Source organism: Genypterus blacodes, unplaced genomic scaffold (assembly GCF_046128005.1).
Source record: "Genypterus blacodes isolate CSIRO-AG114 ecotype Tasmania unplaced genomic scaffold, CSIRO-AGI_Gbla_v1 ptg000027l_1, whole genome shotgun sequence".
In the NCBI taxonomy this organism is placed as follows: domain Eukaryota; kingdom Metazoa; phylum Chordata; class Actinopteri; order Ophidiiformes; family Ophidiidae; genus Genypterus; species Genypterus blacodes.
The window spans coordinates 282,553-298,289 of NW_027466840.1; positions in this window are offsets into that span (position 1 = coordinate 282,553).

Consider the following 15,737-nt stretch of genomic DNA (forward strand, 5'->3'; position numbering starts at 1 on the left):
GAAATAGAGCGTAATGTCATGCATACATTGTAAATATTTGTACAAAAAGGACAATTGGCAGCGTATTCTCATTACATTTTTTTATAGTCAAAGACACAGTATACAGTTTAGTGCATGGATATAAAAGCTGGCCTGTGGAATAATAAACTGTAAGGATAACCTGGATTTGTATTATATTCCACATACACGCTACTCTGCACAGATAAGCAATGTTTTAGATGAGACCGTGAAGTTACCCTGACCTAGGAATCATTTGAATAAATGAGAACCACAGATCCGAAACAGAACGTGTGCATGTTATGCACAGCCAAGTCAAGCTGAGTCCAAGAACAGAACAAAAGCAAAGAAACAGTGTAGAAACCACCAAGTGCTCTTTAACTCTTTTCCTGAAGACAGACTACACAAGTATGTCACTTTGTATGCACACTAATGTGTTTGTTGGAATAGATGTTGATGACAATTTAAGGGCCACAGGAATCTGTGAATATAATCAGTATGTTGAAAAATGAAGATGTGGTTGTCAAGCATGAAGTTGAATACCAATATATATAACAAATCTGTCTTTGTTGTGCCCAGTTGTATACTCCATTAGACATAAATAAAGACAACATTAAATGTACTTAAAATGGCAACATGCACACACAAATAGTTTAGGAAGTTTTGGAAATGTGGGAACAACTCAGCTGGTAAAAGAGGTGAAAAGATGTCTGACAGGGTGGAAAAGCTAGAAGAAAATACAAACTAAACTAACACATCCTAAACGAATACATTTCTCCGATATGTGTGATGTTTTCAGGTTTAAAAGTTGAGTTAGCTTGCTGAAGTCGCAACTTGATTGAGGTCCAGTGGTGCATGCCATGCATCATTTCCTGTTAGTACAAAATGATACAATGCATCAATGTATTGTCTCCTATCTACCAAAATAAAACAAAACATTAGAATGTGATGCTTTGGTTACAGCTACATTGAAAATCAGTTAAATTGAAGGTGATTTGCATCTCAAAACTCAAACATTGTTTAAGTTTAACGAAATCGATTTCCCATCCGCTGTCCAAAAAGTTTGCCGAGGCTTTACATCTTAGAGAGAGCACATGTTTAAAATCGAGGTTCAGAGCTGGTTTCTGGCTTTGAGGAAGTTAATCATGCTCTCAAATATCAATTAGATCATTAGCATTTAAATTGAATACACATCTTTTTTTAAATGGAAACAGACATGGAGCCCATTGCCCCAATTTGTAATGGTGATTTGTGAAACTTTGTCTTAAAAATGTCAGGCTGACTTATTCAGTAGGTGCATTATATTTAACAAATCAGGCACAGGGAAGGGTCAATACATCAGGATAAATCAGGGAACCTTAAGTGTGACAGTGCTTCTGTCAGGCAATTTCCTTCTTTCCATTGCAATTCGAATTGAACAAGAAAAACACATTAACGGCCAGTGAAAGGCTGCTAAGATAATTATTTCTGGTAATCTCGACAAAACGAGAAATCAACTCTTTTACTTCAGGTAATGCTTGGTCCACTTCTGACTTGGCCACATTAAGTCAAATAAACTGTCACAGCCTAGCAATCAATAATCCTGGCTTAGAATTGGACAACTAGGAAACTCGGCGAGCTCTGGCAGGTTGAATAATGCTCTTCTCTGCAGGTAACAACCAGAAAGTGTCTACCAGAGTCGTGCAGCTTTGGTCCAGAGGCGTCTGGCGGGCTGTCGGGGGCCTCGCAGCATGTTCACAGCTGCACCACCTTGGTACGACCAGGGAGACATGGCCGATTTGGACTTCTGCACAACAACAAAAGCAAATCAAACATGTATTGGAACTTTCACTGCCTTCTTCTTCTTCATCCTTTTCCCCTTCAGCAGCACAGGCATATCTAGCACACTGCCCCCTTTCTGGATTCAACACTCACCCAGCTTTCCTCATTTGATTACACTTTTCCCATCCCTGCCTTACCAACAGCATTAATCGCCTCCACAGACCACAGGGCAGTAGCAGTAGTTTAATATCCTTGTCCATTAAATTGAGGTTCCCCTTCTGCTACACAAAATGGAGCATGTTGGTGTGACAAACAATTTCCTGACCACACCCATGTTGCCTTGTGAAGGGGGCGTGGCCTCCTTTAAAGGCTCAATCTATCCAAATGTGTTGCTTTTGTCAGTTGGCTGCAGTGTATTTCATGGTGAGACAAACATCCACATATTAGAACATTACTTACAGAGACAAACACTTTAGAAAATACTACATTATTGTGCCCAAGCTACAGGACAATTTTTGCAAGAATTTGGATGCAAGAACCCAATATTCCTTTGGGAAGTATGATTATGTCACACTGTACTTACTGCTAAAAAGTGGAAAGTAGATTTATCAGGGGACTCTTTACTGTAAGGCAATATAACTCTAATGGAGAGAAAGCGCCAGCATCCAAACTTGATTCGGGGGATCAGATCACCATCCATATATCAGGGCTACAAATATGTGCAAAAGTGTAATATGTACACCCCCTTGGAGAGAATGCAGCTCAATGCCGGGGTCATTAACCTAATCCATCTCTGTAATGTGCAGCGCCAAGGCCTGAGACCATGTGGATCCTCTCATCTTCTTCCCGTTCACTGAAAAATCTCTATTGCTGATCCAACGGGTCCCACCTCCTCCTATTAAATGTCAAGGGTGAGTGCTCTTGACCCGCGTGCCCTCCCCTGCACACTTACTGGCAACCTGCTACGCTGACACCCTAGCGTTTTATCAGACACAGCCGCCCTGTCTCACCAATAGATTCTTGCAGAGGGGACTAAGATGTCAATAGCGGTTCCTTTGAGACATTAGCATTCCCCGAATCAGTGCCTCTTCTGCGACAATGGCCCCGGTGTTGCATACTGGTGATTGCTAACGCTCCCCGCAGGGACTGGACAAAAATATGTCAGCATGCTCCTCCTGACAGGCAGCAAAAGAGGGTAATAAGCATAATTGCTTTGAAATATCTCTTTTAACATGTCTGTTTGGTTGCTAGCTATTAAGGTTGCTATGTGAGTAAGTGAGGTGGGGGAGAGATGTAGAGATTCTATAGTTTCATAAAATGGCCTTTGTAGCGTATTATCAGGGTTCTCTGGGGACACAAACCTTTTAGAAATACGTCTATATAGAAGATAAAAGGGAATCAATTCACCTATTGGATATACTGTATTCCTGACTCCCAGTGTGTCACTCAGTGTGATTCTGACACATCTTTCCCAAAAGCCTGAAAATGGATGATTAATCCTTGCGTTTGGGATTTTACAATGTGGCTAAAACAGGAACTGTGGAACAACACATAAATTACTTAGTAGTAGTAGTAGTTACAGTAGGATGTGTGTTAGAGTATAGAGAAAAGAAATAAACATCAAACTTCAAACCCTGATGACCTCATGTCTTGGCTACTTTCAAGCTCACGTTTTGCTGTCATGCCACCTGCTTTAAAGCAGAGAAGGGCCCAGAGGAACAAGGGGGGGTTTGAGATCACATCCCCCTTTTTCTATATTTCCCTTGGTAATTGCGGCTGATGGCAGCGCATGATGTCACCAATTGTCCACTATGCAAAATGGGTCCTGCTGGGGAGGCGCCGCTCCCACTGTGACCGTTAGGCCTATGTAATGCTAGACTGGGTGATGTCATTGTGAGTGTACAGGGACCATAAAAACTGATCGACACAGACATTGTACTGCATATAGACAATTTGATACGGGACAGTTTTGGGAAATGGGACAAATGGGCTTTCTAAAAAATGAATTATGAAAAATGAATTTCTATTGGTTTACAGATGGCCGACTTTGCATGTATGTTTTGGTTTTTGCTTTGTAAATTGTGATTTATTCTCACAGATATGCTATTCAAGAACAAGAACGTTTCTTTCTACCCTGACATTGGAGGCAAAAGAAACAGACTAAGTAAGGTTTTATATTATTTAAAAATTTGATCTTCCAACAAATATTGAAGGTGAAACGTGAATCGCATTTCCATACGGTTCATCCACAGATCTGTACGCCTTTGTCAAACCGGTTGAGCGACAGTTGATAACAGCCGACAGCTTTCTGCATTGGTCAGTAGATTAGAAATTAAATGGTGACAGAAGTTGTACATAACTTTTTTTGACAAATCTATGCAAGCAGTCAAATGAATACTGCTGACGAAAAAAACTGAGAAGTTTATTGGGATTCATTTTTCTCCACCTTTCAGACAAACCAAATTAACAGCAGTCACTTTGTCTACCGAACACAAAAAAAGGAACATGTATTGAAAAGCTGCTCGAGCGTGATAAAAAAAAAAAGCCCTTAAAGCAACAAAAACCAAATAAAACCTGAAAACAATTTCTTTCATCTGGATCCTCTGGGAAATACTGCTCGCAGTGGAACGAAGCGAGTTGTTTGGATCTGTGAGAAAATAGGGCATGAAATCTCAATTAGATGTGTCAAGATCCTGGGAAATTTCAATTTTTCTTCTTTTTTTTTACAGCCAGTTTTCTGTTACAGACATTGAGGAGCGCTTGACCATCCGGCTCTTCATTCTCCCCCTGAAATAGCCTGGTCTAAGTAGTCTGATTGGAGAGCGGAATGGACAGCCTGTGGGCCCGTCTCTTCAGTGTTCGGGGGAGGGGGAGCAGGTGCAGGGGGGAAGACAACGATCGATTTGGTTGTCCACAGATAAAATAAGAAATCAAGGGGTTTTTATGTGGCGGCAACTCTCTGGCAAGCCTTCACAGGGGCCAGGAGATTAGAAAGTGAATGTCCCAGAAAACAAACAAAGGGCAGTCATTAGACTGCTCGTCACTTTGCCTCCTAAGTGTGATTTGATCTTTGGCTCCTTTTTAAATCCAAAAGTCAGGGGAAGAAGAGTGAATTTTCTTTCTTCCTTCATTCCTTCTGACCTTTTTTTTTGGAACGTTAAGCTTTTTAAATAGCTTACCGTTATCACACAGAAAGATCAGCAGCAGTTTGAACTCAGATTCGCAGCTATTTGTGTCATTGTCTATGCTTGCGCTTATTTTAACCCCAACAGCAACACTTGGCTCCCTTATGACATTTATGTGCGGCTGACATAAAACCTGAGCACACAGAGGTAAATATGTGTAAAGGAGTTTATTAAAATACTCTAAGGTAATATGCAGGATGATAATTCTTATTTCTCATATTGAAATTCACTTATGAATGTTGCATTTGTGGTGAAAAAGGCTCAAGGTTTCCCTGACCTTCAAAAGTGCCATATAACTGCAATTGAATATGCATTAACCAAATCAAGATCCAGTCTAAACTTGGAAAGCCAACATTTTTTCTCAAATTAAAAAAGGATTTCATTAGGAGACGAAGCGCAGAGGATAAATGTTATACATTCCGGTCAAACAAAGGACTGATGGGATGATTAATTATTCACCCACAGCAGTTTGCTAAGATAATGGCTTCTCCACTCTAATGAATTTAACAACAGAGAAACAAGTTGGATCCTATTTTGGTTCACCATTTGAGGTATGATTCAGCTCTGCAGTGTCATATTAGTGCATCACTACAGCTAATTGCTTCCACCCAAAGAAATATTTGTACAAATTAGACAGCCCCGCTTACTGGGAAGATGAATGGAGCATTTACCTCATTCATTATTGCAGAGGGATTTATTCTGATGTGATTGAATATATATCCACAGAGGACAAAGAGGACTTGCCCGCTCTTTAGGAATGGCCGAGGCATTGTGAAGAATACCATATGTGTTTACACCCATTAATTGGAGAAAGTTTAACAACTCATTTCAGCAACTCTTAAACTCAAATGAATGAAAATAAAAACAGAGGAGCATCTTATCTCACCTATCCTCCCCAAATTCAGCTTCATTCACTTCAGAATAAAGACAAAAATAACGTAAAAGGACGAATCAACTGCATTTTAACATAAAGCCTCTATCTGTTATTTCATTTAATTACTGGATTATAACTTAGCAAAGTCTTCCGAAAGAGCCGTACACTTCCTCATTATCAGCTTCAAACTAGCAACCACAAAACACAAATCCCTTGAATCCCATATCCACTGAAAAGTTGACGTTTTGAAGTATTTTGATTTCAGACTCATAATGGAAGAGTCGGGGGAGGGGATCATCTCTGGCACCTTTTCAAGGGCCGCACACTCTGATCACATGGGGCTGCGTATGATCACAGGGAGCTCAGTTAACACAGACCCAAGAGACAGTTCAATCAAAGAGACAAACATTCCCCCAGCATGGCTTACGTGACCTGGAACCAATGGTTCATCTTAGCTCCATTGATTGAAGTTGAACAGGTTTGGAGACGGCAGGTTTTGCAGATAGCTACTTGAAAAGTGTAGGTACGTCAAATCATGGGAAGAAAGTTGCTGGAGAATTCCATTTGTCTGCAGGAAGAGAGACGGATTGAATTAAAGAAACAAGACATGCGAAAATCCTGACAACCCAGTCAACATCAGTCATGTTAAGCCCAATGCCTTCAAAATACAAGCTTTGCCCGTGCTCTTACACTCCAAGATGAACTGATCTCCCACATTTCTTCCATTGATACATCCCGTGTTTGCTCTTTTTCTATCCCTGTTCTCGTGCAATATTCAATACACCTGCACACGCTGCTGAAAGAAAGAGGATGACTACCTTACAGAGAGTGCACTGGAAGTCCGTTTGATACATTTCCCCTTTTGCAGATCACACAGGTCTCGTGAATTACTTCCTTTCCATTTCAAAGTGCTACAATCTGGGATTTTTCTGCCCGTAAAGATATCTAGTTTAAAATGAGACCGCAATTGAATTGGAGATGACGCACCTCCAGGCATGACGCCTGTTCCCCTGACATGAGGAAATCAGAAGCATCCAACGTTTCAAAGTGGCTTTCATGTATTTTCATGAGAATATGGCTAATAAGGTGTGCTTAGGCAGATCACAGTGGGCATAATCCGGTGTTTGGAAGAATCAATCCCTGTGGTGCCCAAATAATAAAGAAGACACTGTCGCCGTGAGATGAGAGGCTTCAGTCGCTGCTGTTTGTTGTGACTGCGGCTGAGACTGAACGCTTAAAATGTGACAACCACAAGCAGACAACAGTCTCCCGCTTTACTTCTGCAGCTGTACAACGTGTATCATCCGTGGACAGCAAGACAATGTGAGCTAGAGCTGCAATGATGCGCCTCAAATAGAGCAGAGGAGAGGCCCTTTCTCTCCAAATAGAATATGGCTTTAAAGACTGGGATCTGAGAAAGATCATGATTAACAAATTAAGAAGTACTTTCTGTACTTTGGCATAAGAAAGGTAACTAGCAAGGTTGTGTTTAATGATATTGTGCCCCAGGACTGCTCGATTTGAAAAGCTATTTAGGCATCTGATCGTCTTTGTGGCACTGGTAACCTCTTTGGTACCACCACTTGCTGCCTAATTAGCTGAATCTTTGTTCTTGAGACTCATTTTTAAGTTTTGCCTCACAAAACATAATTCCGAGCTGGCTGGTACATTGCTCGCTGCTTCACACAGCCTCCACCCTCCTGGGAGGAGAAGACAGGGATTTTTTGAGTAAATCAAAATCAATAGCTATCTAAAGGAGCAAATCTCACAGCATTAATCTTCTGGATTCACCAGTGAATCTCACTGTAATTAATCAATGCTTTGAACCGGAGGGGGGGAGGGGGAGGGGGGGAAATTGGCAATTAATCTTTAATTCTCTAATGGAACATACACACAAGCAGAGTGCAGCTAGCAGTGAGGCTAAGTTACCCCGACTCTGAGCTTATTCAATACAAGTCTAATGAGGTCTATTATGAGTCAGATGTGGTCTTTCTGAAGCAGCCGAGTGTGCAGGAAGAGGGCCCGTGAAGTGGAGGGTACAAGTCATTACGCTCCACGCTTTGCAAAATGCACAATCACGAGGAAAGATGGCTTCAATAAAAATAGCTCAGCTGTTCAGCGTGGAGATCATTTGCACCTAAAAAAGAAAGGAGAAGCACCCAAGCATAAAGACCATCGTGTGTCCCGTGGCGTTAGATGAACTTTAGATATAAAGTTAATCAGCGTCCAAACTTTTCCGATGTGGATGGTGTGGAACTCCAGGGTGGGGGTTTAGTGTGGGGGGGGGGGTGCCGGTGGTTTAGGCAAACAAAGCGGCAGGGGTCTTCGCACACACCATCAACTCTGCAGCTCTCTCTGCGTTTTGTGTCAGCTTTATCAAACAGGTGAATCTGCCATGACACCAGCGAGCGCCTGAACAAAGACACAACTGAATAGGAATCAGTCGAGCCTGTCGCGCTGACCTAGTTGAAGGTGGAGAGCGTGCGCTTGTGTGTGTGTGTGTGTGTGTGTGTGTGTGTGTGTGTGCGTGCGTATGTGTGTGTACGTGTGCGTGCGTGCGTTTGAGTCTCTGTCACTTCTGCTTCTCCGTTGCTTGTTGTTGCAAAGCCATTTTCTGCAAATCGACTGAAAAGAGGTAAAATGATCTCGAAGGACAAATGGCTGCATGCTGGGCATTTAGCTCGGAATTAAATTCAATCTCGCCGTGCCTAATTAAATATCCCAGCTTTAAATTTGTGCTTTTGCAAATGAAATTAGCAACATTAAGTTGAAAGAATACACTTCTCGAAGACAATATCTCATCCAAACACGACTAAGTGGAGTTAAAGGTGAACTCCAGTACATGGAACACTAACACAGGTGGAAAGTACCCAATTAGTGCTGAATTACTGTACTTCCTGCAGCTTTGAAATACTAGAACTCCTCATTTCTCTGATGGCTGTAGGTACTATACTTTGAACATGCATGACGGTACTACATAAAGAGACAATATGAGCTCTTAAAATATACAAATCTGGATTTAAGTAGCTGAATTGGTGCGGTTCAGATCTTGCTCTGTAAATGGGTGACTTTTGTGTGCAGATTGCTCTAAACGTCTCGGCGTCTCTTGCGTGAGTGGATACTGTAAGTGTCGAGGCAGTGGGGGTGGGAGTTATCCTATGTTTGCGTTTGCATTCTACTTTAAGACTCCTCGCTCGCAGTGACATTTGTGAATTTCACACGAGCTTGATCCAATAAACAATTTTTACATAACACCATAGTTTTATTTACAGCCTGGACTCTGTGCTCCTTTTTTTCCTGTTTCTGTATGTTCAGTTCACAATGCAGCCAGAATCCATTTGTGAACGCTCTCCTTCTTATAAATTCAACAGGCAACAACAGAATACTAAAAGAATCCTTCCAGGACTTCACAGAAAAGGAGTGAATACGTCGGCCCTCCGTGCACCGTGCAGGGGAGGAGGCCCGTCCTCGCGTTGTTCGATACAAACTCTACATTTCACTCGTTTTATTCTCTGTCATGGCAGCTTCTCCCAACACGGGGGAACAGTTTAGAATCAAACTGCCAGGAGTCGACAGCTCTGGCGTTTAGGGAGGAAGAGAGAGGGAGGAAGAAATGCGGAGGCACAACAGGTATCTCTGTCAAACTCTGCCTGGCTGATCCCTGCCTCTCATTAGAACAGAGGGATGACACCGAGGCAGCAAGATGGGAGGATGGCGGGAATGAGGCAGAGGGGGAGAAAATGAGAAAAAGAAGAAGAGCAAAGTGGGTTTGTTTCCCTCAAAGCCGCTTCACTGACAGGTTTAGTGTGGCTGAGCTACGTTCCGGTGAATGGCGCTAGTAAAACAAAGCTTTGCGAGGGAAAGGTGGGGAGGTAATTGGAAAGTGACAGGCTGCTTCAGGGTGGGGGTGGGGGGGGGGGACCTGACCCACTGACTCACTGGCAGGCCTGTTTCTGAGGGATAGTGCAACCACAGTGCCACAGCTCACAGTAAGGCGCCGCCCCCGCATTTAGAAAACAAAGCCTCCGTGGGTGTGGAGAGAATGAATACAAACACAAATTATATGACTTGAAAACTATGCATTGATCTACTTCACTGAACTTTATAGCTCACGAGATTCCTTCACAAACTCCACATTTAACGATTTTTCCTGTGGGTTTCTGCAGAGAGGCTTGCCACCACTATCTGTGTACGAGGGGAAATAACCAAAAAACCAGCGGATGGCACGGCAGCACTGTCATCAAATGCAGAGACGGTGTGAGAGGCTGTCAAACGCCAGGTACTGTACCAGAGCGCTGCTGTCTGGAGCCACAGGATTTTACGCTCCGGCGAACATGCAAGAACCGCCATGTCAGCGGGGTGGGGAGGGGGTGGAGGAAACATTTTGGGGAAAAACTGACACATACCAACAGAAACAAAATGGCCTCCTGTCAGGACAGGTCAGCAGGAAAGACGGCGGTCAGGAGCCGCTCCCATACGCCTCAAACAACTCGGGGGGGAAATCTAGAAGAGACAGAGAATATTTAGTTTTAAAATGACAACGGAATGCTCTTTTGAGCGTGGCAGTGAGTCATGGCTGTGTGTGTTACTGCAGCAAGGTGTTTTCACACACTTCTGTAACACAATAAAACCTGGAGATAACGCCGATTTGCTTTCCAGCACTCACAACGTGACAAAAGAAGGAAACACGGCCTATAAATGATTGAACATCTGATTAACCCACCCAAAAATGAATAATGTCTGTCTGTCTGTGTGTGTGTGTGTCTAGACACAACATTGTATTACTCACGCTCGACTTGTTGACGTACCGACTAGCGTGCCCGCATTTACATAATCAGGTCAGACACTGTGATTAAACTACATAATTAAATTCGCTCTCATTTTTCGGTATTTGTAATGATTTCTTGAAAAATACTTCACCCTGATATTAATGAATGTTGTTGTGGTTAGCCATGTTGAATGCAGAGTTCCATAACCATATTATAAACATATAATTGGTTCAAATGTTTCTGCTGACTTAACGCTCACAGCATTATTGAGACATAACACGCGTAAATAAAACTAACATAAGGTCATTTGATCCCATACCTCCTGCAAGGCCGAACAAGCCAAAATATCATTGAGCGTTTGGTGTTTTTACTTTTAAAGAAAACTGGCACAAATAATGGGAAATGGCCTATATCTAAATGCTTTTTGGATCAGCACCAAAACTTTAATGAGCCTTTATCTGGGTCATGCTCCACTTTTCAACCAAGTTTTGTGAAAATCTGTTCCAAAATCTTCTTCGTCTAAATCTGACAAATAAACCACCAAAAAAACCCAAAACAATTACAAATATACAACCTCCTTGGTGGATTAATAATGCACACAGCAGTTGAGTTTACGACCCACTCCATTCTCAGTCATAGCAAATTAATAAAATCTAACTTTACGGGATGTTTTTCAGCATTTATTGCATAATCACTACTCTGCGACGGAACAATATCAATCCCAAACATCTTATCATGAGACCATAAACACCATCCAGGGGTTTTACTCTTGTCATATGCAAATTGGAACCCGGCTGCGCTCTAATAGCTCATATGCAACACCGGGAATTCACTGAGGTGTGGCAACATGGGCATTTTGGGAATAAACCGATCCTGAGAGACGTCTCCTGGCTGAAAGGGTGAGAGGCGTCGCTCAAGGGAAAAGGATAAAAGTGGGAGCTAAAGGTGGCACGGTGATGGAGGGGGGCATAATGACAAACCATAAAATTTTTAATGCTGGCCCGTTTTTGCCAGACACTCAATTATTGATACATTTATGGCCTGTCCAAGAGGCGGCAGAGACGTAAGGGCAGCAGGACACAGGGCTCACAGGCTAAAACGACAACGTCTTTAACGGTCATACCTGTCAACTGAACAAACAAGAAAGCAGCGACAAGACACCCTGTTGAAAGCACTAACATTTGAATGTCAGAAAATAATTCTTGCAGTAATATTTTCTAATATTAGAGTCAATGCAAAGGCCATGAATGGCCATGGGGGGGAGAAGGAAATGACTTGCTACTCTCGTCTGTGACAGTTCATAATTCCATTTCCAATCTATTTTCCCTTAAAAGTTTAAGGTCATTCACACAGTTTGTGTGGCTCCTATACGTCTTTTTAAATGTATTTCTCCATCGTTTGTGTTTGCTTTTGTCACTCAGCCAGATGACATGTGAAAGCTAAAGTGATATATCCTATATTATATGCCTATCTTGTGCCCCCTGCATAATCACCCACTGCATAGGACGCATGCACTTGACGAGAACGATGAACTGAACACAGGCTTAAACATCAGGCCTCGGCTGCTGTGTTGCCAGGAGTGGAATGGATTTCATATTTTCCACGGGTGGTGCCCCAGATTCTCTGCAAGCAGGATGCAAAGAATGTCGATATGAGTCCTTGTCATACCAAATAAAACAACTTCAAATCATACCTAGAGCAAACAAAGAGGGTCCCAGAGGAGCGGAGTAGTTCGTGAGGAATTCCATCACCAGCTAAAATATCTTTAGATGTAGACCCAAAGGGACTCTAGATGGCGTTGTATCTGACATTCTGTCATTGCAGTGACAGCAACAGTAAATTTGTGTCAAGAAAATTTCTGTTGTGAGGCCCGGCTAGGCGGCAGTGGCAGTGGCAGCGGCGGCGGCGGCGGCCCAAACTTTCACTTCTCCTCCTTGGTTGCTGTATTAAGCAACTACCACAGTTTAAATCCATTAAACAAAGGGTTTCAGTTAAGTCAAAGTCAAGTTGGCCTGTTGTCTGTGTCTGCGCAGAGCAGCATTGGCCTTTCAGAGTACAATCCTTCTTCAGTTTAGCAAAACGTGGGAAGAGAAGCCACAATCCTCTCAAGTTTTGGTACACTGCAGAGTGATTTTTAGACTGGAAAAGTCCAAATGTGTGTGCATAGTCCCTGTCAGCAGTGGGCTAGGGGAGCTTAACTCCAGCTTAACTAGCTCACCGGTGACACCAACTCTGTGGAGGATAGAATGGGGCTTTTAGAGTAAAACACCTCTGCAATGTAGCAAAACATGACACGAGTAGGCACCTAACTGTCAGCAAGTCATCCTTGGCTTTAACTTTACCACTCGCTGACTCACACAAACACTAAGGATGAAGAATGAAATAAATGTGCATAGCAGGAGTTCGCGATTAGGGCCACTGACACGGAACATCAGAAACAGTGCCATCTAGGTGGCATGGGTGGGTAAAGCACTCACCGCACCACTGCAGAGACCCGGGTTCCCAGATAGCAGTACCTCCGGAATACCCAGGTGGGCGTTACTGCGGGTGGGGTCCAGTCCCTCTCCAACAGTGACTTCTACTGGCTGGTCAGGGCACCTGCACAGAAGAGGGACCTCATTTACTCTCAGCCATAATTCTGTCAAGAAGGCAGGCATTCCAGAAGAACTAATACGTACTTCCTGTCGAAATGCAGGTGGGGGACAAATAATGGGATCTAGGGAATGGTGGGTGCCCTCTGTGCGTTGTGCCCTCCCAGGGAAGGAGGTGAAGGGAGGCGGGCGGTGACATCATGTCTCATGGAAGTAGCACTTGGCTGTCTCCACCTACGCTTCTGCAGACAGCGGGGGCCGAGCGTTGAGGAGGGCTGCGAGAGAAAGCAAGGAAGATTGGGGAGAGAAGGTGGAACATCCAAAAATATCCAGCGTCCCTTTGGGGCGACATAACATATCGACCACTCTCAGACTGGGCAAAAGAGAGAAGTTCCAGATCTTTCCCCCCTCCAACATGTCGCAAAGCCATTACAAGCTATGTGTCTACTACTGACTTCTAATTGGCAACCGAGTGGCTCTGTTCATGCTGCCTCCTGTCAGTGAATATACCACTTGTAATGTATGGCAACCCACACACACACTCACTTTGAGATCACACCAACGCTATGTTGAGCTTGTTTTCCACACCACACTGGCACGCTGGCTGCTTTGTTTGCAACTTCAAACAACTGACCACGCATTGCTCCTCCATGTTAATGAGGACTTTTCCTGCATGCTACAATCAAAGTGTGCATATGTAATGTTTATATAAAAACCCTGCCACGATATAGCAAAGGGAACTTGACTTGTATCCATCCAGTTAGACTGTGGGAATAAATGTATACATAGATTATGATTTGTTTCATTAGTCATGGAATCAAGCAGATTCATACCAAATGGAACAGAGAAGCAGTGCGAGTACAGCAGCACATAGACGTCAACGGTCTGTGGAGAGATGGCATGAATGGCAGGCACATGCCCCGAAGACTGGTGATCTTTCACTGGATGCCGACACTCGCCAATTACAAACCACCCACGTCCCACTTGTTTTTTAAGAGTAATTAGTCAGGCACAGTGTGTATTCCAGGAAGGTCTTGAGAGATGAGAGAAATGTGCCACAGGTCAGCCGGCTCAGTGGAGAGTTTAGTGCTTAAACAGCCCCTCTCCATTCAACTCTGAGCTTGAAATGTGTGGGCTGTATTCAAGTGGAGTAATAGAGCGAAGGTTCAGCACGCTCAATGCCCCCAGGGTCAGCCATGATCATCATCCGACAAAAAACTAGAAAGAACAAAAAAAAAAACGCACACACACACATACAATCACTGGGAGGGATTTCCTTTTGCAGCTTGATGCTGCTGCCAACAAATGACAGATTCAATATGGCCGAGAGGGATGAGGGAATAGATCCAAATGCATTGCACGGCTGAATAGACTTCTGAGGGTAAGGTTTTATTCTACCTGTGTGATAGAGAGGAAATATCTCTGATACAGGGAACATTCAGCTGTCGACCAGGTGGCTGTTTCGCTGATGATTGCAAAAGCTTAAGTGCGATTCAGTGAATCAGGTACCACCAGGAAAAAGTGACTGATGGCTACCGCATGCAGCTGGATGAAACGATGGCGTTAATGACAACTTCGAGCGAATCTCATCGGCAATCCAACAAATCATTTTGACGATTATCTTACAATAAAGAGACCTGATGGAAAGAGATCTACCTTTTTTCCACCAAAACACATTATGTGACCTTTAAAGCCATTTCCATGCATTTCTGTCCTGTTTTAAAACTTTAAAATGTGTGGCCTTCTTCTTCCTTGTGTTCATTTCTTGAATGTATTAAAAAATCTAAAAATCTAAATCATTCTTATTAATAGAAGCATTAAATATAAAAAACGTAAAACATATAAAAATGGATAAATTAAATACATTTTAACTGGCAAGTTAATTTACAATTTTTTTTAAATGTATTGAATACATTTTGAATAATTTTTAAACATCTGGTGATGATAGAAAACAGATGAATCAGTTTGTAAAACCACTCTATTAATTCATTCACCACATGACACACATATAACCACAGAAAGACCTGCACACCGGTAGATTGCTCAACAATGGTACTAGTGGTAAAAAAAAAATAATTTACACTAGAACCTTCAACTCTTGAATGTGGATGGAGATTGTACCTGTATTCAGCTATTTTCATTCACCTCTGTGTTCAGGGTGATAGTACATTAATCATCTAAACAAGAGAAGAGGTAACAGCAGCCTCGGCCCAGGAACTCTGACAGCAGACACACAGAGCAATAACAATGCTTGTATGACTTGCCTGTGACCTCCTGTCATGCCATGATAAATACCTGGCAGAGGTATGGTCACCCATAGCCAAAATGAGGCAATTGAGGGACACCAATGGGAGCTTCATTGCAGCACGACAAAAAGAGCAAAACATCCCCCCGTTTGTCCTTGATAACCCTCAATGCAACATATTTACTGCATTCACAACAGATGGCGAGGTTGTTCATGTATAAAAACAGGTCATGGAAAAAAAAAAGTCACAAGAGGCCACGGAACAATTTCAAATCCTGCGGGTGTCATTTGCTTCCAGTTTGTCTGCAGAAGTGG